Here is a 23,081-nt window from a genome sequence, read left to right on the forward strand (position 1 = left end):
ACCAAGTCAGATGTGATGGCTGAAGAAGGAACAGGAACCGAGAAAGCAGACGTGAGTGTAACTTTCCAAAAAGTTAGGGGGTCTCAACAGTTTCCTGGCCCCACCTCAGCCAGTAGGGAAAGGCTATGTGGGAGTCTCATCTTTCAGGAGGCAGCGAAGGGCTGCCCCATGATTGCAGGGTAGTTCAAAACATGGAAACAGGTGGGGTAGGAAGAGGAGGATGTGGGGGTAACTCTGGGTAGGGAGTAAAAGCATAGGAAGTACAAACGAAGCATTCAGAAGTGCTCAGAAGATAAACAACACAGAGCAAAAATGCCCAAGATAGCGGGTTTGTAATCAGAATGTCAACACAGTGAGCATAGTTGGAGGGATCATATTCTAAGGCATCAAGCTACTTTGGAAAAGTTTGGAGATGAAAAAAAGCCAAGAAATAGGATGAGAGCTTGAGAGGAAATTATCGTCAAAGATAATTCCTTCTCCTTCCTTCCTCCTTCCTTCTCTTTTTCTCTTTTCTTTAAGGCTAGAAGAGATGTTTGTAGGTTGAAAGGAAGAAGCCAGAGAAGGAGGAAGAATGATGCAAGAGAAACAAATGATGCAAGAGAGTAACTGATGAAACCTCAGAGAAAGAGAGAGGGAGAGAAGTACTGAGGAAAGATGGCGGGAGAGCCCGTGAGCAGGCGGAGGCACCAGCCCTACAATACTTGGGCTTCTCCATCTCTGAAGAGGAGAGAAGACTGAAAGAAGGATTGTGACCTCATTTAAGCTCAAAGGTAGAGAGAGGGGGTGGGGGGTGGAGGAGCTTCCCCCAGATGGCCTCAAAGTTGCCAGAGAAGTTGGAGGCACAATCATCAGATCTGAGGGTACAGGGGAAGTGGAAGGACTTTAGTGGAGACTTAATCAACTGCTGTCGGGAGGGAGGAAAAGAGCTCAGGAGAAACAAGTACAGAAACGGTGGGCAAACAGCTTTCTTTTTTTCCATGCAGTTTTCTCGCACTTCCTGTCGAATCTGAAGAGCTTCAAGAGTCAGGTATGTATGTATCTGAATCTTCCAGGTCTCGTCACAGAGATGCTAAATGTATTTCACATATAGGTATACAAAAATACCTTGGGTCAGGAAAATATATTAGCTTGGCTGGAAATGTTTTATGCTCCAAAAAATGTTGTTGGATTGGTCAAAGCCCAGTCTCCAGACTACTGAATATTCATTTTCTTTACCTCATTAGATGAGATTCTTTTTTCCCCATCCATAAATCACAATTATCAGAAAACTACAGGAAGGTTGAAAACACCCTTAGAGGACAGTGAGCACATTCTGAGGTCTTGGGGTAAAACCTTGGATTTTAGTAATTTACTGGATGGGAAACCAGGATTCAGGGCCTGGGCACCCAGCTGGAATCTGATGGAAAGCTCAGCCCACCCCATCTACAAACATATGGGGAGCTTCAGTTAAGGCTCTGAGGGTGCCAGAACAGCCAATGGAAAGTTCTATTCTTAGTTAATACTGTAACTACAGATGCCTTCGATCCTGGCTCTTCCAGACAATTAACCTACAGCCTGTGCCAGTGAAATTTTTACATTTGTCTTCCTGTCTTACTGTAAATAACCCAATTTCAAAGGGAAATGCTCTACACACCCTCCCACATGCACGTCTTATTTTATACATCACATCTTGCCTTTTCATCAGGATAGGAAAGTAGTCCTAGATACCAAAATAAGTTCCTTTCCCCATGCCTCAAAATGTTCAATTTGTTACAAGAACAGAAGATTTCAGGATGAATCCTAGGGAATTTTTTCGAGATTAGAACACACCCAGGATATTCCTCGATGACCTGGGAGTATGCACAGTGACTTCTTGATCTGTCTTAGACTCCTTCCTTCTGTATGGGCAGGAAGTAGGATGTACATCTAGATGGGCGATGAGACTAAGGGATGGGACACTGGAAGCAGTGCTATGAGGGATGCTATGGACCAGGGCCCTAGAGGCAGCCTCTAAGCATAGAGGCGATCCCACATGTGTGCGGTACAGTGTAGTGGACCTGCTATCAGCTTGTTGGAACAAACACACTTCAAGAGGCTCTGAAATGGGATTCTACCAGCATTTGCCATTTGTGACTTCCGCTGTAATAACTCAAAAGTTTCAAGGCAATTCTTTTTTAGGTTGAAATATTGAGGGTTCTACAGTTGCTTCCCTTCTCTGGGAATCCTTCCTCTTGACTATTCAGACTGTCACACACTCAGTCAATGACGCCTGTAGAATCTGGGGGGTAAAGGCAAGTTTTAAGGTAGCAAAACTCAAGTGCACAGAGAATCTGGCCAGCTAAACTCCACGTGGTAGCTACATTTCTGCCAAACCCAAAGTCACCGTGCCCCCGTCCCTTGCACATTCTGTTCCCTTCCCAGGATGCACAGCCCACCCCAGTTGATTCTTCTCTGCCTTCCCTGGAGCCCTTCACTGGGCCTGTCCTGCTGTTATGTGCTCTTATAGCACTGTGTCCCTCTCTGTTGTAGGAAGATCTATCAAGGTTGAAGATTCACTTTGATTTGTATAATTCTTTAATTAATGTCCTTCTCCCCAGTAGACTGGAAATCTCCATGAGAGCAGGGGCAGCATGTTTTATTAACTGCTATATCCCGAACACTTAGCGCAGTTCAAGTAGCCTTTAATTTATTAATCATTGTCTCCCCAGCACTTAACGAGTTAAGTGGCCTCTAATTGTGTCCTCTGGGCCCGGGAAACCGGGGTCCTTTCCCAACTGGTTAGACCCAAACCAGCACCCCAAGCTATTTACTCCACACTTCCTGGATCCCTCCATCAGAAGTGTCTTGATCTCGCCCTGTGCTAGTATCCATTCTGCATCAAGCTCTCCCAATAGCTCTCTGCCATTCTCTCTTCCAGTTGAATCCTTTTGCTTGTTTCTGTGCATTAATGGTTTTCTCTAATGATCTCTCTCATCTGAGAATGATACCACATTAGCATCTGGAGAAACTCTGCAGATTAGTTAGTGTTTATCCATTTTCTTTTATATAAAAGAGAAAATTGGTCAAGGAAGTTGACCAACTTGACATAACCAGTTAGCAGTCTCAGTTTATATTTTTCATTCCTTAATTTTTCAACTCTTTTTGCTGTATTGCTTTCTCAAAACATACTTTTTCATTAGGCATGCTCAATAACCTGTCCCCAGCAAGGAGAGTATAAGAATAACACACACATAATTTTGAGAGACAGGAAGGCTCATCATTACAATGGCCAAACAACAGTCCCACCCAAAAATTGATGGCGAGGACATGAGTCAATGGTATGTATTGCAGAGGTCATGCTCCCCTGACTTGAACCTAAGTGCTAGACAACACCAGAGGCAGAGACCCCAATCCCAAACACTGGGACAGGATGCTGTGTCAAGGCTGGTCACTGGGAGAGCGTGAGGCATAGATGGAGTGAAAGGAGGCAGCCACCATAGACCATGACACTGAAATGTGACCACAGGTGAAATGTTCAGTGACAAGGCCAGCAGTTTCATCCTAGTATATTTTCTTTTGTCTGCACTGTATTATCTTCATTTGACAGAGCATTAAGTTCTCAGAGGTCAGCATTTCATTTTTCTCCCAGTCACTGATGGAGAGAAACACTTCAAAGGCAGAGCAATATTTTACTCCACCCCATGCTAAACAATCTCTCTCTATTTGTTATTAACTGGGCACATGCCCCAGGACTTGGGACCAAAGAAAACAACAATCGAGGACTGGCCACCTGGAAACTCAAGTCAAAGAGGAATTTGTTGGGGCAAAGGGCGTATCAGATAAAGAATGGTTTTGTGACAGGATATGAAAGCAGGGCAACTGTCACCAAGGTGAGAACCACTCCAGAAGCAGGCCTACTGCCTGGAAGATAATGGCCAGGGCTCAGATTTCACCTGTTGGTTCATTTCGGTAAATACTTATCAGTCACCCACTGTGCAGGGGAGACTGAGTAGTCCAGAGGCAGGAAACAACAATCCAATTAAAGGCCACCCTTTCTCTGAAGCATCTGAATTAGTTATAAGAAAGAATCTTTTTGTTATGAGGGAGCCCATGGAACCTCATTCCCTGGGGCAGTTTAAAGCCATCAACATCCAAAAGTCCAGGCCCCTGGGTCAAGCATTATTGAAGAAGGAGCAAGATCTGTTGAGGTATGGGCCTCCTGCCAGGCTGAATAAATACTTTATGAGCATGATCAAGCCTCACCTCTCATCTCTGGTCTGGCAAACCTGGAGATGTTTGTGCAGGTGTTTAGACTGCATCCTGCAGGTTCTGGTGAATCAGCAGATGCCCTTAGTGGGGGATTAATGAGCAGATTTGCCATTTTAGGAAGATAATTCTGGGGACAGAGTGGGGGTAAAGCTAGATTGAGGATGGTCTTACAGCAAGACTTCCAGATAAAAGGCTGTTGTACAGCTGAGAGAGGGAAGTAGGGTGGTCAACGATCAAATGCAGGGTCACAGATTCCCAGGATGTCAGCCAAACAGGGCCACAGATAGGCCACAGAAGGCACATTTTCAGAAGTCCTGTGTCCTGGGCAAGCATTCTCCAGTTAGCCATAGGCTCCACTCCTCCCTATTGTCTTTTACTAGCTGGCTTGTCTTATTTACATGAACTGCCTGGTCCATTGAGGCATTTATATTTGTAACCTCTGAACTGGACAGATTTCTTTCTTTAATACACTACATAGGATTTGATGACAGAATGAATCGTGTGGAACAGAGGAATGGACAGATAAGGGAAGAAAAGGATTAAGGGTAATAGATTTCCAGCTTTTAATAGGGAAAATGCCTCTTGATGTGCACATTGTTCTGTGTGAATTAATGGAATAACGTGCACAGAAAGGGAACAAGCAATGATGGTAAACAAGTTCTGCTTCTCTGAGATTAAGGTTTAGGGCAGACCTCAGCAGTCTCAGAAACTGAATCCTGCATCGTTTCTCCTTTCACAGCAGGGCAAGTAGGAACAACACAGTCCTGCCCTACAAACACGAACCAGACCTCTGGGCTTCCCCAACTGCAACCCCCATTCCTGAGTGAGCTGCACAGGCCAGCACATAGGGAAAAGACAGAGTCTTCAGGCTGGAAGGAAGTTTGAGGAACCCACGGTCTTGCCTCCAACTGGTAAGAGCAGCCTTCAAAATCTAGGTCGCTGTTAGCACTCAGCTGTGCCTGAGACCTGTGGTGTTCTCCTGAGAGCACCCTCACCCATCCTGGGGAATTGAGACTGCACCTCGGAGCAGATAATAACCCCTGGGAATAGTCACCACACACTGCTCACAGTGGGTCCCAGCACCTTCTTTCCTGTAGGAAGAGGAATTCCAGAAGCTCATACTTTTCACTGCTGTGTGGTTCAGGAGTACAAACCACCCATAATAAAGAAAACGGGCTTGCCCCAGAAAAGGCAGCAAAGCCTTGGAGAACAGAATAGAGCAGATCAGCCCCCACAAGGCCAGAGTGGGCGGTCAGGACCAGCACGGTATGGGTCCTTCTTCTGTTGGGTCCCAGGCAATCATTTTTCCAGTTGAGTGAGAAAATCTGATAACGTTGCTCCCCTGACCAAAACCCTCATTGCTTCCCACTGCTCTCAAGATGAAATGCAAAATACTTAGCATGGTCCTTGAGGTCCTGGTGCCCTGTCCTCCACCTACATCCCCAGTTGCATCTCAAGTCACTCCCTGCTCTCTCCTTCTCTCCTCTCCAGCTGCATGGGCCTCCTTTCTCCTCCTTCATCTCATCACGCTCCTTCCTGGTGCAGGTCCTATGTGTGCTGTGCCCTTGGCCTGGCATCCCTGCCCCCCCGCCCGACCACCTCTTCACCTGGGCAATTCCTTCTTTCCCCTCAGGTCCCAGTATAACTTTCACTTCCTCAAGCAAGTTTGCCATCATTCTCTCCTCTCTGCCTCTCTGTATTAGTTATCTACTGCTGTGTGACAAGTTACCCCAAAACTTAGCATCTTAAAACAACAAACATTTATTATCTCACACAGTTTCTGTGAGTCAGGTGTGGGGGGAAGAAAGGCATTGGACACACCAACATCCACAGTGGACACAGTGGGTGAATGCCTTCAAAATTCTGAGGGAAGAGGATTTCCAGCTGTAGAGAGGATTCCATACTAATCTATAGTCAAGTCATCCACCCAAAGTGAGGGTATAATAAGAACTTCAGATAAGCAGGGTGTCAAAGAATTAATCTCCATCATACTCTATTATTTATCTATTGCTGTGTAACAAATTACTCTAGAACTTAGTGCTTTTAAACAATAAGCATGTATTATCTTATAGTTTCTGTGGATCAAGAATCCAAGAGCAGCTTAGCTGGGTGGTTCTGGCTCAAGGGTCTCATGAGGCTGTAGTCAACGTGTTGGCTGGGGCTGCAGTCACCTGAAGGCTGGACTGGGCTGATGGATCCACTTCCAAGCTCACTTGTGTGGCTGCTGGCTGGAGGCTTCAGTTTCTTACCACCTGGGGCTCTCCATATGGCTGTTCATGACATGGCAACTGGCTTTCCCCAGAGCAAGTGATCCAAGAGGGAAAGAGAGCAAGATGGAATCCCTAGAGACTTTTGATGACCTAGTCTATAGAGTTGCACAACATCACTTCTGCTTTTCCCTAATCACTAAATCCAGCACACCTTTTGGGTGAAAGGAAAGGTGATTTAGACTCCACTTCTTGAAGAGAAGAATATCAAGAATTTGTGGATTATTTTATTTTATTTTTTTTTGCTCAGGAAGATTCACCCTGAGCTAACATCGTTGCCAATCTTCCTCTTTTTGCTTGAGGAAGATTCACCCTGAGCTAACATCTGCACCAATCTTCCTCTATTTTATATGCAGGTTGCCACCACAGCATGGCCACTGATGAGTGGTGTAGGTCCACACCTAGGAACCGAACCTGGGCCGGCCAAAGCAGAGTGTGCCGAACTTAACCACTAGTCCACGGGGCTGGCCGCTGTGGACATATTTTTAAAACCACCACATCCTCTCCACATGTGAGGTCAGAACTCCCTGCTCAATGGCTCAGTGGTCATAGCTTCTGCTTCTTACTACTTGCCACAATGGCAAGTAACTCCTTATGTGTGTGATTTTTATGTTGCTGTCTGTCTCTTCCTAAATTCAGGATTCTGTGAAGGCAAGGACTGTTGCATGTTATATTCTTGGTGAATAGCACAGCATTTGGTACATAATAGGCAGAGTCTCAACAAATATTTGTGGGATGAACGAACAAATAAACGAGTGAATGAATGAACACATAATAAACAGAAGGGGAAAGAAGAAGAGGGGGAAAGAAGCAGGATAAAGAAGATGACTACAAGAAAGAAGTCACAATTGGGATGACTTTTATACAGCGCAATGTTAACATAAGGAGATGCAAATTCCATCCAGAGCAGCACGTCAATCAGCCTCCATTTCTTTTGACTCCAGCTCAGACACTGAGTTATGAGGAGGGAGCCCTGGGCTCAGCCTCAGGCAGCAAGAAACTCCTTAGATTGGCTCAGCAGGCCTCTGGTCACAACGGAAAACCTATTTTCCAATATATGAGACAGAGGAGCCTGGAAGCCACATCTTGTTTATTAAATGAGGCTTCCCTCATCGGCCTCCTGGCAGTGATGGGCTTCAAATCCACTCGCTCCCATCAACAGCACCCAGGGAAGCCAGCCGGCGGGTCTGCCCTGCCGCCTTCACTTGGGGTCACCCCATATGCATGGGGGCTTGTCGCTCTGCTGTTCCCAGCACCCCTGCTCCAGATTCTTGGAAGTACACCCTCCCCGCGGAGTCGGGCTGTCATGAGCAATTAGGCAGCGGCCGGACACTTGGCCTCTGCAGGCAGGACTTTCCACTTTCTCCTGGGGAAACGCCAGATGAGGGGGAAGGCAGGGGGCAGAGGTGGATGGCAGGGGAAAGGGAGGGAGAGAGAAGGACAAAGAGCATATTTCAACAATGGGAGGCCGGGGAACAGAACCCAGGCCTGGAGAGGACACACTGTACCCAGGGCAAACGACACACATTCAGATCCCACAGCATCACCACATCATACTCGAGACTGACTTAGCATTGACGGTCTGCAAGATACCGGAAGAGCTCAGTATACAAAACGACACTACGCCCAGTCTCTAATTTCCAGAGTTACTTAGGAAAACAACACACATACAAAGCAGATAAATGACAGTGTAATACAAGGTGGTAGGCCAAATAAGTGAGTCACACAAGAGATGTCAAGACGAGGCTGTCCCCAGGGATGGGGCAGGCCCTGCGAGTTTCTGAGGGGGCACGGCTGAAATGTCCTGAATGCCTGCAGGGCTGAAATGTCCTGAACGCCTGCAGAGCTTTGGGGAAGATTACTCCCAAACAGAGAACGTGCTCTAGCCTGTAAGTGCCTGTGTAGGAGTGTATGCATGCACACGCTGATCTCTCCATGTGCTGGACACTGGAACAGCCTGATACAAAACAAGGATCTGCCCACTGGGAGTTTATGATCTAACTGAGGATGTAAGATTCATGCACACACAAACACCTGTGATCCAGAGCAGTGCATATGACTGTGTTACTGTGAGTAATAATAAACAATAACAATGATGTGCTTGAGGAATGTCGAGCAGTCTGCTCTACTGCTGGAGGTAACATGGAGCCTCTGCAGGAGTCGGTTTCCACATCTGTAGAATGGGTTTTGTGAGTACTGAATAAGATAGGAATAAGGCAACCACTGGCAGGTGGAGGGCACCTGAATGTGTTTCCTTCCTCCTCCTTCCTTTCCACCAAGGTGATCAGGCAAGAAGGACGCATTAGAGGAGGGCTTTAAAGGATGGGTGCTGGGAATGGGAGGCTCTATTTATTCTGAGGAGTACTGGAAAAAAGAGCCAAAGGTTTTGGGAAGACTAATTGATTGTAGCATGCATAATCATACCAGCAGTTCCGTCTACCGACTCTCCGTAAGTGCCAGGCAGATCAGAGTGTCTGCATGGTCAGGTTCTGGTGAGGAATCTCTTACCAGCTGCAGACAGCTGCCTTCTCACTGTGTCCTCACAGGGCAGAGAGAGACAAAGGTCTGGTTTCTTCCTTTTCTTATAAGGACACTAACACCATCATGGGGGCCACACCTTCGTGACCTCATCTAAATTCAATGGCATCCCAAAGGCCCCCCCTCCAAATACCATCAACACACTGGGGGTCAGGGCTTCAACATATGAATTCTGGGGGGACATGAACATCAGTCCAAAACAACATGTCAGCATCTGGCTACTGGAGGGAAGTGATAGGTAGGAGCCTGAGAAAGAAGGAAGGTGCAGATGTGGCGAAGGAGAAGCATTTGTACAGGGAAGAGAGTTGAAAACCTGAGAGGGTGTGAAAAGGCCAAAGCAAGAGAGGAGACAGCTGAGGGCGAGGAACCTACTTTGATTAATGAACGCGGGAAGAGGCGCTGGCAAGGGTTTGGCTTGCGCACTATGCACTTGGACATGAGTGAGTGTGTGTGTGTGTGAGAGTGTGTGTGTGCACACCCACTGTTGCATGCACGTATAATGAGAGAGAGCACATGCGCACACAAGCAAGCAGGAGTGAGAACACTGCCCTGAGGCGGGAGGGATACTAGGAAGATGCAAAGTGGATGCCAAATAGGGAAAGCACTCCAGAAATGAGAAGAAAGTCAACAACGTATAATGCTACACCAGGACCAGGAGACTTAGAAGAATTTAGAAGCATCTAAGAGATTTAGCAATGAGGGGTCACTATTAGCGTCAATATCACTGTTTGCATGAAGTGGTAGGGGGCTAGATATTGTGGGTAAACTGAGGAAGAAGAGAGGTAGAGGACAGTAAGGCGAAAAGAAGGACTTCCAGGATGGTGGAGAGGTTTGCTTGTTTGCAAATAGGGAATCGAGAGGGAGGAAACAGTCCAGAGACGAGGAGCACGCTCCAAGTCAGTTTCGGAAATGGGATGGGCTCTTTAGAATTTAGAGAACAGGAAACAGAAGAGGTGCAAAAGCGAAATACCATAATTATTAGTGTATCTGTATCACGTGACTCAAAGATGCTACTTAAATCTACTATGCCATGCAATGGAATATTATTCAACAGTAAAAAGGAATGAGGTACTGACACATGTGACAACGTGCATGAACCTTGAGAATATTATGCTGAGAGAAAAAAGGCAGACACAGAGGACCATATATTGTATAAGTTCATTAATATGAAATGTCCAGAACAGGCAAATCTATACAGACAGAAAGCAGATTAGTGGTTGCCTAGGGCTGGGGAGGGAATCCGGCTTGGGAGGTAACAGCTAAGAGACGCAGGGTTTCTTTTTGGGGAAATGAAGTGTTCTTAAATTGATTGTGGTGATGGTTCTTGCACAACTCTGAATATACTAAAAGCCACTGAACTGTACAATTTAAACGAGTGAATTGTATGGTACGTGAATTACATCTCAACAAAGCTGTTACAAAATTTATTATGTATGCATATGGGTACAAGGGATCTTTCAGAGTGATGAAAGACCTACAACTGGGTTAAAGGGATGTTTGCACAACTCTGTAAGTTTACTAAAAAACACTGAATTGTACATTTAAAACTGGTGGATTTTATAGTATCTCAATTATATCTCAATAAAGCTGTTCAAAATAGTAAAATTAAAAAAAACTTTACAATGTAGATAAAAACACTCTCTAATAGAATTCCAGTACATTCAGATTAAAATGTCTCAAAAATATACCAAGTCATCTATCAAAAGAGACTCACAGTTCTGCAGAATCACTGTGAGGATTAGATAAGATATATCTTGATCCACAGAAGGCTCTTGATAGAGAGCAGCTCTGATTAAAGGAACGAATCCCAATGCCTCTCAATCTGCTGCCTCTGAGGTACAGCCCAGGGAGGCCGATAAGAGCAGAGGATTCCCTTTACTGGGCAGAGAGCAGGCCCGCGGCCCCAGGGATGAACCTGGCCCTGAAATCACCCTGGCCAATATGAGTGGGGAGAAGAAGGGAAGAGACAGGACACCTACGGATGGGGACGGGGGAGGAGCTAAATAAGTTGTTTCTAGCTGTTGGATGAGAGAGAATCTCGCATTGCAACCAGCAAAGCTTTGTAGGTGCCTGGAGGAAGCTAGAAGGAGACAAGGAAGAAGATGCCCATATGTGTCAGCCGTCTGTGTTCCCAGAGCCCAATGGATGTGTCCAAAGTCTCCATCACTGACTATCGGGAGCCAACTGACGGCAGGATGGAAGCGTCTACGGCGGCCCTCTGCCTGCTGGGACAAGTCACTGAGCTGTCCTACAGAGTGTGCGAGGGCAAGCATGCAGCTCCATGGTCCCGAGCTCTTTTAAATCCCTGGTCCCTTCTACCAAGTAAAAACCAAATGTCTTCCTTCCTCGTTACAGACAGAAATAAGGGATTTGGTTTTCCCAATGCCAAGTGTGCTGTACTCCTGAAGCACCTGGGCCCCCCTCCCCTGCTGCCCCTTGTCAAAGATCCCCAGTGCAGCCCCTCCGTCAGGGCACAGCACGGACAATGCTTCCTGGCTCCTGGGCTCTCAGGGTTGCGATAGGGCCACATGATCCATCCGGCCTTTCGGCCAGTCAAGGGCTTGGTAAGTGACCCCAGAGGTAGACGTTGCCGATGTATCCCTATCTCTGCACAAACAACTTAGGACCCCAAGCCTTACCCAGGTCAAAGCACATTTGCACCCAGAATCTGCACCACATGCTTGGGCGTGAACTCTCGGGCAGAGAAAGGTGACATACCCCAGAGGTGCAAAGAAGCCAGCTGAGCCCTGTGGCTCAAACAGGCCACTGTGTGGGAGGCCACGTGGACGGTGAAGCTCTAGGCAGTTACAGATGCCACTTCCTTCATGGGCGAAGGGTTTAAAGGATTTAAAAGGTGGCGGCAAGCCCTGCAGTGAGGTTACTTCTAGTGTCTCCTTTCAATTGCTTGGAATCAGACCTACCGAGAGCTGCCCCTCCCCAGCCAGGTCCTCAGCCCCTGGAGGGCAGATCCATCTGTTTTCTCTGCTTTGCATCTCCATCAGACACAGAGCAGACCCTTGAGTGGTATTTGGTAGAATAAAGGACCAGTCTTGCTTCACCTCTCGCCTAGCTCCCCCTTAGTGGCCTTGGGGAGGTGGGGAGACTATTCACCCAGGCCTGGTGCTCCTGCTGTGCCTGGGTCAGATACCTTTTTGATATCAGCCCTCATCAATCACACCCTGTTCTCACCAACTTTATACCCAAACTGAATTCTTATAGACAAACGTCTATAGTTCATGCCAGAGCCATTGTACCTGTTTCCATGTCTCTTTGTAAACAGTGTCTTGATACATTTTTATTCTGAGTCCCCATTTGAGTGTAAAGTCCGGGCAATCTGGAACCACTGCCTATTATTTCCCTCGCATCCTGCATAGAGCTCTGCCCAGCAGCCATTGTCATGGGAAGCTCCGGCCACACGGGCCTGGTAACGTAAGGCCAGCAGGAGGACGCATGCCCTTGTTGGTGAGAGTGCGTCCCACTTCACCGCCACTCCCAGCCCAAGCCAGGGTGCAAGGCCATGATTCAGCATCTAGAGTTGGATACAATCTATTACAAAGATGCCTAAGCAACTGAATGGCAACTGTAAGACTGAAAAAGGAATGGTTAACCACACAAGAAGATAACAGGCTTAAAAGCACTTTAAAATTTGCTGACGAGTGAGGCCGAGTGAAACAGTGGCGGGAACGCACTGCACCAGGAGACCTACTTCAGCTCCCATCTCTGTGGAACCTTGGGCAAGTCATCCGGTTTCTTGATCTGTACAATAGGCATATTAGGGTAAACTAAATAATCTCCAAAGTCTCCTTCATCACAGAACTTCCCTATTCTGTGATACATGGATGAACAAATGTAAGGATAAATAAATACCAGGTCTGCTCTTATAATTCCCTTTTGCGTGTGTAAATATTTTGATACTATTTAAAGTGGCACTGTGGGTTGGGGGGGAGGCTCAGTTCTTGTATGCTCAGCATCCCTTCCCCCGTCTTTTGGTGACAGCACCCCACATTTCTTTGAGAACCCTTCACCTCCATCTCATGCAGTTTTGATGGAACTGTTGAACAAACCCCACCCGCAACCCCATCTCCAGGCTGCATGTGAAACCCTCACCCACCCTTGCCAATTGCCCCAGCCTGAGAGGCATCCTGGGCCTCTACAAAGGCCAAGTACAAGGGGGGCTGACGAGCAAGCTTGGGCAGCCGCAGCCGCAGCCGCAGCGGCAGCCTGTTAATTCAGCAGACTTTGCAATTAGCACATGGAGTTGGCCACATTCGATGCCTGATGTTCTGTTTGTCATACACGCTGTCAGGCCTCTGAGGATGGCGGATTTATACTCACGAGTGCAGAAGGCCTGGCCGGCATTCCTCCCCTCCCTTGATCAGTGAGACATGGCCTCAAGCCTCCCTTCTCTCTGTTTGCAGGCTCGGATTTGTACACTACCTCATCAGTTCACTCCAGTAATGTCGGGCGGGCACCCAGGTCAACTTGAGGCCCCAACGGGGACCAGATGTGACTCAGCGCCAACCTACACCAAACCACTGTGACCTAAGGTCCTTTAAGGCACAGAAATGAGGAGAGAGACCTGTTCCAGTTACAATTAGTGACCCTTTGGACTAGAGGAAGTAGCCAGTGTTTACGAGGTTCTGTATCTGCCTCTTTCTTGGTTTATTTGATACCTGCTGTCCCCTCAGCCCCCACTTTTCCCAGCCACTCTGCAATAGCTCCTAAGAAAGGAGCTAATGAAGCTCTGAAAAAATCTTTATTCCCCGAGTCACAGTTGAGTGAATCAGTGACTGGGCATAGAAAATTCTAGGTTTAAAATCATTTTTCCTCAGAACTTTGAAAGCTTGAAACTTGGGAACTTGAAAGCCTCCTTCCAGCATCCTGTTGTATCCAACGGCTATCAAAATGTCTGATGCCCTTTTTTCCTTTTAATTGAAGTATAAGTGACATAAAATATTCTATTAGTTTCAAGTGTACATCATAGTGATTCAATATTTATATATGCTACGAAATGATCACCATGATAAGTCTAGTTACCATCTGTCTCCATACAAAGTTGTTACAATATTATTGACTGTATTCCCTATGCTGTACATTACATCCCCATGACTTATTTATTTTATAACTGGAAGTTTGTATCCCTTAAACCCCTTCACCTATTGCCCTTTTGATTTAGAACCATTTCTCCCTTCCTGCAAGCCCTAACAATGGCATTCTAAAATTCCACGATGATGTCTTGGCAAGGGTCCCTTTTATACTTACTGGGCTGGACTCAGGAGGCCTTTCCAGTCTGGAAAATTTATCTATTTCAGTTTGGGGAAATTTTTATTCTATCACTTTTGCACTTTTTAAACTCCATTTTCTTTCTTTCTGGAATGCCAATTAGTCAGCAGCCGATCCCACTGGATCATCTGCTCATTTTCTTATCTTCTTTCCTCATCTTTTGCATCCTTGTGTCTTTTATTCTATTTTCTCAGAGATTTCCTCAACTTCATCTTTTAATTAACCCTTCTACTTTTTAAATCTAGTTATCTTGTTTTTAATTTCCAAGAGCTCTTTCTTCAACTGATTGTCCCTTTTTATGAGTGATAGTGTTCTCTTCTTCTCCCTCTGAGGATATTAATCATTTTTTGGTTTTCATGTGATCACTGCATTGTTTCTATTATCTCCAAATTAGCTTTTGCTCTTTATCTTTCATACAGTAGCCATCACTCAGAAGTCTGAGGAACTGCGGCTGTCAGGTCATATTTAATTATAAGGCATTAAAAGCTCACTGGGAGTCCAGTCTCAGTGGGGCGGGCTTGTCACAAAGTCCACTTTCTTGTGGATGAAACTCCACCGGGATTGGGCATCAAGTCATCTTTTGGTAGGTGGGCTCCCACATTTCAGCGTCTGGAGATCATTTGTCTAAGACCCTTCAATTTCTCCAGAAAAAAGTCCTTTCCTTTTCTCCCTTGAGGACATACTCTTGCTTTCATTATTCCCCATATCGACTTTGATCATTTTCTTTATTTCTTTGTGGCCTCTCAAGCCCACCCTCTCCCGCAAGTCACTCGCTAGATGCCTCTCTGGGTTCTTCTATCTGTATAATAAACATTTCTCCTGCCATGCTGCAGGAGATGTGATTGTCCAGTTGTTTGGTGTGGGATAAAGATCCAATTACTCCCGATACAGATTACAAACAACTGCCTGTTCACTGTCCCATCTTGTCCCCACTCGACTCCCAGCCTGGCGCCTCAGATTCTCCCGGCTTCCCAGGATTACGCAGCATGTTTCAGCGGCTTCTCAGTGGCTTCCCTTTACTTAGCTTAGGCCTTTCTCCACTCTAAGTCGATCAATTAGCACTCTTTCGTCTGCTCTCATATTCTGAACATCTGCTGACCTCTCACCCCTCCAGGTCTCTGTCTTTATAGGTCTCCATTTTTAATTCTTACTGTCATTTTAGTGGGATTTGGGGAAGAAGCAGAAACGCATGTGCTAAATCTGCCATGTTTAAAGGAAGTCTGCTTAACTATTCTAAGCCTCTGGGTTTTGTTTGTTTTTTTTTAATGGAGAAAACACCAGTAATAATAATCACCAAATACTATGGTAAGAAAATGTCTTTCCCATTTCTAAGATAGTACTAGTTAATCTACTGAAGCTAAACATATATCTACCCCATTCCCCAGCAATTCCATCCCTAGGTACACACACAAGAAAAATGAGTGCACGACTCCACCAAAACACACGTACACAACGCTCATTGTGCCTTTTCTCCTAAGAGCCCCAAACAGGAAACACTTAGTGTCCATCCACGGAATATAAATAATACGGAATACTACATAGCAAAATAGTAATCAACTAATGCAACACACACGGATGAATCTCAAAGCAAAAGAAGCCAGATGCAGAAGAGAACGTGTGGTATGATCCCATCAAATGATATTCAAGAACAGGCAAAACCTACCTATGGTAAAATAAGTCAGAATAGCACAGTCACCTCTTAGAGGAAGTTACTGCCTGGGAAGGGATATGAGGAAGCCTTCGGAGTTCGGAGTTGCTAAAATGTTTTGTGTCTTGATCTGAAGAGTGGTTACAAGGTTGTATACATATGTAAAAGTCCTTTGAGCTGTATATTTAAGATTCATCTTACCGTACGTACAACTGGATTTTAAAACAAGAAAAAAGAAAAAAATACTGATAGTAATTTTAAAGCTTTGTGGGAAAAGATTTTCTGGGGGAAAAAAGATGCACTATATTTTTAGAAACCCACCTGGATCTTAGAAGTAAGGGGAGGGGCCAGCATCTTTGCACATCAGAGGTACAGTCATTGAGACGCTGTAATTAAAACGTATAGCTCAAGCCTCTTTCCTCCTCCAGCTCTGTTAGCAGCAGTGTTATTTGGCAAGTCACACTTTCTCTGAACTTCGATTTCCAGTTAAAACAAAGGGATGACCTACATTATCTTTGAGGTCCATTCCAATTCTAAAATTCTTTGACCACTGGGGAAAACCTGGGTTTTTTTTTTCAAACAAGATGGTATTCTATCCCTTTCCTCCTTTTCAACCAGACACACGATTTCTTCACTCTTTCCTCCCCCCACTGACCAGATGATATGCTCTCAGGGGCCGGAGACCACATCGCCCATGTCTTTGGTACTCAACTATCTCAGTGAGATGAATATAGCAGCCACTGTTAGGTGAAACAGCCTTATTTTGCCATAAAATATATTGGATCTAAAGCAAAGCCTTATTATCTATAAAGCTATGAAATTGCATCCACAATAAAAATTCTATCAGCAAAGCTGTCCAACAACACAAGGCTTTGGAGAGAGTTACTATTTCTATCAGCCAACTTAGTAGGCCACTGAATAAACTGCCATTTCCCCCCACTCCAAACTTGGCCTTGGTAGAAATGATATTATATTTCCTTTGGCCAGAAATAAAAACTAAACATATTATGTTTGGAGAGAAAGCTATTCCCCAAGGTCATCCTAATTTAACCAGAGATCATTTCTGGGGGAAGACAAAGATCTGGGCAGTCAATTTGATGGGCTGGCAGCCTTCTCTTTCAGCAGATCTTCCCCCAGAGTCAAGTTTAAGAATCATCACCATTGTATCCTAGACATTTTGGTTGCTACTTGAAATCAGAGTAACAATAAAAAGTAATGTCAACTTGAATGATTTAGAATCTAGAGTCTAGAGTTGGATACAATCTACTAGAAAGATGCCTAAGCAATTTAATTGCATCTGTAAGACTGCAAAAGGAATGGTTAGCCACACAAGAAGATAATATGCTTTCAAGCAACTTAAAAGCATTTGCTGATGAGTAAGGCAGAGTGGTACAGCAGCAGGAACATCATACTGCATCAAGAAACTTGCTTCTCGTCCCATCTCTGCCATTACCTAGCTATGGAACCTTGGACAAGTCATCCAGTTTCTTGATCTGTAAAGTGAGCATATTAGGGTAAACTAAATAATTTCCAAAGTCCCCTTCATATGATGAACTTTATTATTATACGATACATGCAAAAAATGCAAAGATAAAAACAAAGTCTGTTCTCATAACTCCTTCCTATCTCTGAAAATATTTTGATACTATTTAAAGAGACATTGTGTTTGGGAGGGGCTCAGTTTTCATATGCTCAGAATCCCTATCCCTTCTTTTCGGAGACAGCACTCTGCTTTTCTTTGAGAAATTCCTCCACCAGACTAGGCCAATCAGAATTTTTTCTTCCAGGACTGAACCTTGAGCTGAAGGATAGAGGGGCAGAAAACGGTTGCTCCTGAGTCATTCTGGTGTTAGCCATTTGAAGAGACCGTCCATTAGCTCACATCTGTTGCTGCAGATTTGGGATGCCTCGCTATTGGTCTTGCAAGGCCCGGCTATTCTACTTTCCCTTTGATTCTCTGAGTTACTCCTTATACTTCTCATAAACTCTTTGCTATGATTAAGCTGGGCAGAGCTAACCTCTGTTGCTTGCAACCAAAGATCCTAACTGACACAGAAGTCTTTTCTGGTCCCTTGTGGAAACTTAATTTATCCTTTGAAGTAATAAAATTGAATTCATTTTAAAGTACTCTAAAAAACTAGATTTTTCAGTCTAATAAGGCATCCCTTTCCTCTAACTAGAATAAGCAGAGCTATTGCACATTCAGAGTCATAATCTTAATTTTCTGTTACTGTAGATAGTACTAGATTAATCTGGTAAAACGGCATGGTTCTTTATCATGCTGGACCTGAACCAAAGTAACTGCATTCAAGTATCAAACTCTGGAACTAGTTCTGTCCTTCTCTATAATCATAGATATCACCAGAATCCTGTGCAACTCTTGGCAGCATCCAATCTACCAAGCATTCCCTGGAGAGAAAGGCAGATGCTGATTACTCAGCCAAAAGCCCATTATGGCACCGCTGGGAGTACTTCTGCCAGGAACGTGATGAGCTTCTTTTTAGCAGGTGGTCAAAAGATACACCAGGGCAAAGACTTTAAACACTACTCTCGAAAAAGTAAAATGCCTCCAGTCGGGACAGAGCAGGGCAGAGAGGCTGCAAAGCAGGACACCTGCACCCATTAACAAAGACTAACATCCATCTCCCCAAGAGTGTGGCTTTGGGAACCAACATTTAAAACTTGGAACTGACAGTGCTACTTATTTATGGTTGGGGAGGGGTGTTAGGAGGCTTTGAGGACGACGTTTGTGAAAGAGCAGAGCAAGTACACATAGTGTCTCAGAACTCTTGCTGAGAAAAATAGCTGGCATCGCCTTCTCATTCTAAAAGTGTTGTCTAATACAGTAGCCACATGTGACTATTTAAATTTAAATTAATTAAAATTAAACAAGATTGCATAGCCACATATCCAATATGGCAGCTGGTGGTTATCATATTGGACAGTGCAGATACTGAGTGTTTCCATCGTCAGAGAAAGTTCTATTGGACAGCACTGATCTATACAGAAGTGCCTGACACTCTATGGAGGTCTTAATGAGGAGTAGTCCCTCCAAATTGGTGCTGCTCCTGGGGGTGCCATAAAGTGGGACGAGCAAGGAGGACAACCATATCAAATACCCCCATGGAGAGAGTTATCAGAGTGCACTCAGAGGTTGAAAGAACTTCTCCCTACTCAAGCCAAAGTGAGGGCCAGCCCAAGGATAAGCTCGTAGAGCTTGGCATGTTTCCCTGGAGAACTGCTCTCTGAACATCTCCTGGAAGATTCCTGAGGGGGAGGTGGCTGGGAGAACGCCAGTGGCTGACTGAGGAGAGGGGGCTGCTCTGGGGGTAGCCTGCATCTCCAGAGGGCAAAGGGCCAAGTTGACATTTTGGAAGGTGACTAGATACAATCTGTAAAGCTTCACCCTCAGAGGTCCACCCACGAGGGTAAACCGACTCTGATGGAATCTGTGCAGAGAGGACCATCAGGGAGTGAGAGGGGACTCCTAAGTGGTCTTCCACAGGGTGCCCTGCCCACATCAGTGGATATCCCCATGAGGAGGCTCGCAAGAGCCCTCAAATTAAGACCCCAGGAGATAAAGGGTCCACACTTGAGAATCTGCTACTTTGAGGACACCAAACTAAATTACAACTGAAATCTTCAGGAAGACCTATTGGCACCCAGCACCCAAATACCCCCCTGACCAACCTCCTCTCTCTCTTTTCCTTCAACCCAAGGAACCAGCAAGATGAGTGAGGCAGGAGGTAAAAAACCAAGGAAAAGACTGACCACCCACCTCTGACCCACTGCAGGTTTCTAAGGCTAATCAGACCAGGAGCTGCTGGTGGAGAGCAGGAACGTTACACTGAATGAGGGAATGAAGTTATGTCAGACTGGCTCATCAGCAGTGAACACGACAAAATGCTCATCCTCCTAAAACTTATTGGAAAATTTAGGTATCTGCCCATGAAATCATCCATGGACAGGGAAGGGAGAACCAACAGAGGAGTTAGATAGACAGTGAAGTGAGAAAATAAAGCTCTTCTATGATTTCACCCTACAAAGTCAGAAGGTTCCAGAAGGAATGCATGAGAAAGGTGCAGCCCAGGTGGGAGAGGGGGTGCAATAAGCCCATGAGGAGGCGATGGCAAGCACACAACATTAACATGATACGGGCGCCCTGCTGGTTTTGGAATGTAGACTACTGGCCATGGGAGCACCAAGAGCATGGATAATTAGCACCACTTCACATAGAGGAAATGCAGGCTCAAAGAAGTTCAATAACTGGCCCAAGAACACTAGTGAGTGGCTGAGCCAGGATTTAAACCTAGGCAGGCTCTTAATCACCATACCACCGCTTCTGCAGGGAGTGGTCTCACACAGGGGCCCCTTTTCACAGCGCACATCACTGGTTTAGAGACTCTCTAACAGACCACTATGTGGGGCAGAAGCTGCTGCTGCCTTCCAATATCCATTCTCCTCCTTTCCTTGGTAAGAGAACAGTGTGTACTAGAACCTTCCAGAAGGCAAAGCAAGAGTTTAGAGTTGTCCTCCTTGGTACTATCTGAGGGAAGGAGTGATAACTGGAACTCCAACAGCAATCTTGGACTATGAGCTAACTTTAAAGATCAAAGCTATATGCAAAGCCGAAAACTAAAAGGGGCCTATGTACCTAAATGTGTTTTGTAGTTGTCATACCTGTGCTGGACTGCTCGTCTCTGGACTTTTTTTTTCTCCAAACATTTTAATTAAATTAAATTAATTAATTATTTTTGGTGAGGAAGTCTGGCCCTGAGCTAACATCTGTTGCCAATCTTCCTCCTTTTGTTTGAGGAAGATGGTCCCTGAACTAACATCTGTGCCAATCTTCCTCTATTTTGTATGTGGGACCTCGCCACAGCATGGCTTGCTGAGCAGTGCGTAGGTCCAGGCCTGGGATCTGAACCTGCGAACCCTGGGCGGCCAAAGTGGAGCGCACGAACTTAACTACTACGCCACTGGGCTGGCCACTCTGGACTTCTTTTAAATGAGAGAAGAAACCGTTATTTCAGGTTTTCTATATATGCAGTCAACCTCTTATCCTAACTGGGAAGTCAGACAGCCCATTAGGAAGGTTGGTCTTCCAAGTTCCACATGCTTCCTTCAAAATCATCTTGTCCACATTTCTGTGGGCTGAGAAAAGTTCCTGAAGGTGGCCGCCCAGTTGTAGAGTGTATTCATATTTTCATGACTGTACTCCTTAAATTGGACTTGAACTTGGGGCTCCCTCCACCTCTCACAGGAATGAACTCCCAGACACAGCTTCAATCACTGGTGGCATCAGAGAGTTATTTTTTTAAACATCTCTTAGCTATTTCTCTTGCCCTTCCTTCCCACCCTCATCCTTAGGCCGGGGATTAAAAAAAAAAAAAATTAGCCAGGCAACAGTACATCCAATTCCCTTTCTTAATTAGAAGCAAAACATTCGGAAAGCGGTGGCACAGTCGCTTGAAGAGCATTTGCAAATTATCCAGGAGCACAAAACTGGCATATTAAGGAAAGCAATGGGGGTCGAAGAACACGTTCCAGGCTAGTGGAGAAGGGGATCCAGATCCGCAGGGGCATCTGTCAATCACGGCTGGGAGTCGGGGCTCCTAATCCCTTCACTGATTGCTGGCTACGCACAGAGAAAGGCTCGCATGGAATATAACAAACCCAAAGTGTCAACAGCCGGCTATGAAATCGATCATCCCAAACTAATGCCCCCGAGTGCCTAGCGGATTCTAGGGGAGCGTTCAGATAAATAATCGTTTCCTGGTAGCGGAGATTAGATTTCATACACCACAGCCCAGCCCAAGCTTAAGTGGAGAAATATGAAGAAAAGAGTTCTTTATCCAAAAGAAAAATTTAATTCTACTCCACTAATAAACAAATAACTAGTTCCTTCCAAACTCTGTGGTCTGAGGAAAAAAGGAGTTAGCTTGATCACCAGTGTTTTCTGATTTCAAGGGTTCCTGAGAGGCAGTTACATTACATAAGATGCAGGAATGGCTGACTCTGGCAGATGCTGGGGTCTCTTTCTCTGGAAAGTATTAAGAGCAAGTTGGCACACAGTAAGCATTCAACAGATGTTGGCCATGACAGTGTCACTACCTCCCAAGACAGACCAGAGTATTTCATTTCTAGACGGTTCTAACTGGCAAAAAGTTATTCTTTATCCTGGGCTAACATCTACTCCCCTGTACCTTTCGCTCCTTAGTTCTACTTCCAGCTTGGGAGGGGACATAGGACAAACTCAGACTCTTTTCCCCATGGGGGTCCTTCCAAGACATGAAGTAGCTTGTACCACCGATATCTTGTTTCTCCAGCCTAAAAGGTCCAGTCATCTTAGCCACTGCTCCCATCTTCTGTTTCCAGCCCAGCCTGCGGGGGGTTCTCATCCTGCAAGCCCAAGGGCGTGGGGCTCTCTTCTGTCCTTGGATAATCGGAGGAGGGCGCCCCGCTCTGGGAGTGGACAAGCAACTGTAGATGGAGCAGGCGCCCTGAGAGGACTCCTTCATGAGGGTGACTTGGACTCCCAGGGCTACTTCACGCCTCGCAGAGAGCAGGTGAGCATCGAATATTTCAATCAATAAGTGACTGAATGAATGATTACATTTATTATTGAATTAAAATCCAAATTCTTCATCTTGCTCCTGAATATGCTTTTATTGCTTGTTTGGGGGAATCTAATTTTGGGACTCGACTTAGTCCCTGTTTCTGTTCATTTTACCTTGTTAGAACTCCCCAGAATTCCAACATGTTGAGATCTTTGGTTTAACGATTTAACCACCCCACAAATTATGTATCCCTCCCAGCTTCATGTCAGCTACAGATTAATCGCCATGCCATCAATATACTCATCTGAGCGACTAATTAGATTATATTTGGCTTATATTCATAGTATATGTTTTTAAAAGGCAGGTTAAACATCTTTTGTCTGGTCTTCCTGGAAGGAGGGTGTTATGGGCTGAATTGTGTACCCCCAAAATTCATATGTCAAAGTCCTAACCCCCAGTACCTCAGAATGTAACCTTACTTGGAAATAGGGTCATTGCAGATGTAATTAGTTAAGTAGGGTGGGTCCCTAATCCAATATGACTGGTGTCCTTATAAAA

At 45.4% G+C, this 23,081-nt stretch overlaps 1 protein-coding gene and 1 long non-coding RNA gene across 7 annotated transcripts in view; one reads left to right on the plus strand and one right to left on the minus strand.

Moving 5' to 3' along the window:
* SLC39A11 (solute carrier family 39 member 11) overlaps positions 1-23,081 on the minus strand; it is a 369,359-nt gene that overhangs the window by 102,765 nt on the left and 243,513 nt on the right. The window lies entirely within an intron of this gene.
* Positions 667-22,416, plus strand: LOC147915063 (uncharacterized). The gene is made up of 4 exons (XR_015554754.1): positions 667-770; positions 984-1,027; positions 4,967-5,138; positions 22,342-22,416. It is a non-coding gene; the product is annotated as an uncharacterized LOC147915063 (long non-coding RNA).

Source organism: Ceratotherium simum, chromosome 16 (genome assembly GCF_057802395.1).
Source record: "Ceratotherium simum simum isolate JZ-2026a chromosome 16, ASM5780239v1, whole genome shotgun sequence".
Taxonomy (NCBI): domain Eukaryota; kingdom Metazoa; phylum Chordata; class Mammalia; order Perissodactyla; family Rhinocerotidae; genus Ceratotherium; species Ceratotherium simum.